The following is a 2,538-nucleotide window of genomic DNA, read 5'->3' as shown; positions in this document are numbered from 1 at the left end:
TTTTATTAATGATGTGTATATATCTATAATTCTATTTATTTATATTGATGCTATTAATGCCTGTTTACTTGCCTTGGTGTCTGTCTCCCCTCTTCTAGACTGTGAGCCTGTTATGGGCAAGGATTGTCACTATTTTTTGCCGAATTGTACTTTCCAAGCGCTTAGTACAGTGCACTGCACACAGTAAGTGCTCAATAAATGCAATTAAATGAATGAGCTACTCAGTTGGCACTCCCCACTCCTACCTCACCTCATTGATCTCTCATTACAACCCAGCCCTCACACTTGGCTCCTCTAATGCCAACTTACTCACTGTACCTTGATCTCACCTATCTCACCACCAACTCCTTGCCCAGTTTATCCATCAGGAGTTCCAGACCCTCCTCCTTAATATCCAACAAGACCATCACTCACCCCACCTTCATCATCATCATCAATCGTATTTATTGAGCACTTATTGTGTGCAAAGCACTGTACTAAGCGCTTGGGAAGTACAAGTTGGCAACATATAGAGACAGTCCCTACCCAACAGTGGGCTCACAGTCTGAGAGAAGCAGCAGGGTGTAGTGGCTAGAGCACGGGCCTGCCAGTCTGAAGACTATGTTTTCTAAACCCGGCTCCACCATGTCTCTGCTCTGTGACTGTGGGCAAGTCACTTCACTTCTCTGTGCCTCAGTTACATCATCTGTAAAGGGAGGATTGAGACTGGGAGCCCCACAGGGGACAGGGACTGTGTCCAATTTGATTTGCTTGTATCCACCCCAGTGCTTAGTACAGTGCCTAGCATATAATAAGCACTTAACAAATACCATCATTATTATTTCATGTTAATGCAATCACTCATCCTACACTGCCTAGATTACTGCATCAGCCTCCTCACTGACCTCCTAACCTCCCGTCTCCCCCGACTCCAGTCCATACTTCACTCTGCTGTCCAGATCATCTTTCTACAGAAACATTCAGGACATGTCACCCACCCTCCTCAAAAATCTCCAGTGGTTTCCCATCCACTTCCATATAAAACAAAAACTCCTCACCATTGGCTTTAAAGCAGTCCTTCACCTTGCCCCCTCCTACCTTGCTTCTCTCCTACAACTCAGCCCACACGCTCTACTCCTCTGGTGCTAACCTTCTCACTGTGCCCCCATCTTGCCTGCCTTGTCCCCTACCTCTGGCCACATCCTTCCTCTGGCCTGGAGTGCCCTCCCTTCTCAAATCCATCAGAAAATTGCTCTTCCTGCCTTATTGAAGGCACATCTCTTCCAAGAGGCCTTCCCACACTAAGCTCCACTTTTCCCCATCTCCCACTCTCTTCTGTGTCACCCCAACCTGCTTCCATTGCTCTCCCACCACCCCTCCGACCCCCACAGCTCCAAAACACTTATGTACCTGTCTGTAATTTTATTTGTATTGATGTCTGTCTCCCCCCACCAGACTGTGAGCTCACTGTGATCAGGGAATGTCACTTTACTGTTGTACTGTACTTTCCCAAGAACTTAGTACAATGTCTGAGTAATTCATTCAATGTCTTAGTAATTCATTAGTTTGTTCAATCACATTTATTAAGTGCTTGCACACAGTAAGCGTTTAATAAATGTGATTACATGAACCAATGAATGAATGATAGCATTATTAAAATCTCATCTCCTAACAGAGGCCTTCCATAATTAAGCTCTTATTTCCCCTATTCTCTTTCTCTTCTGTGTCACCTATTTACTTAGATATGTACCCTTTAAGCACTTGATGTTCATCCCACTTTTAGCACCACAACACTTATGTACATTTCCATAATTTATTTTAATGCCTATCTCCCCTGTTAGACTGTAAACTCCTTAAGGGCAGGAAACATGCCAACCAACTCTGTTGCATTTTATTCTCTCAAGTGCTTAGTGCATGGCTCAGTGGAAAGATCACGGGCTTGGGAGTCAGCGGTCATAGGTTCTAATCCCGGCTCCGCCACTTGTCAGCTGTGTGACTTTAGGCAAGTCACTTAACTTCTCTGTGCCTCAGTTACCTCATCTGTAAAATGGAGATTGAGACTGCAAGCCCCATGTGGGACAATCTGATTACCTTGTATCCCCCCAGTGCTTAGAACAGTGCTTGGCACATAGTAAGCACTTAACAAATGCCAACATTATTATTGTTATTACAGTGCTCAGTAGAAATTAATCGACTGACTGATTGATCATATGCTAAGTATTGGAGTAAATACAAGCTTATCGGATCAGACATAGTCGCTGACCCACACGGGCTCATGAACTTGCTTATCCCCATTTTACCGATGAGGAAACTGAGTCTCAGAGACGTTCAGTGATTTGCCTAATGTCACACAGCAGCAAGTGACAGAGCTGGATCTCCCATCTGCCAGTCATCATCATCTGTGGTATATACTGAGTGTTTACTGGGTGTAGAGCACTGTACTAAGTGCTTGGGGAATTACAATACAACAGAGTTGATAGGCACATTCCCAATCCCATGAACTTTTCACTAGACTACCTTGTCTCTGATCATTGTCATCATTATTACAATCACTAACAA

Source organism: Tachyglossus aculeatus, chromosome 4 (assembly GCF_015852505.1).
Source record: "Tachyglossus aculeatus isolate mTacAcu1 chromosome 4, mTacAcu1.pri, whole genome shotgun sequence".
Lineage (NCBI taxonomy): Eukaryota > Metazoa > Chordata > Mammalia > Monotremata > Tachyglossidae > Tachyglossus > Tachyglossus aculeatus.
The sequence above is the reverse complement of the archived record's forward strand: the minus strand, read 5'-3'. Positions refer to the sequence as shown.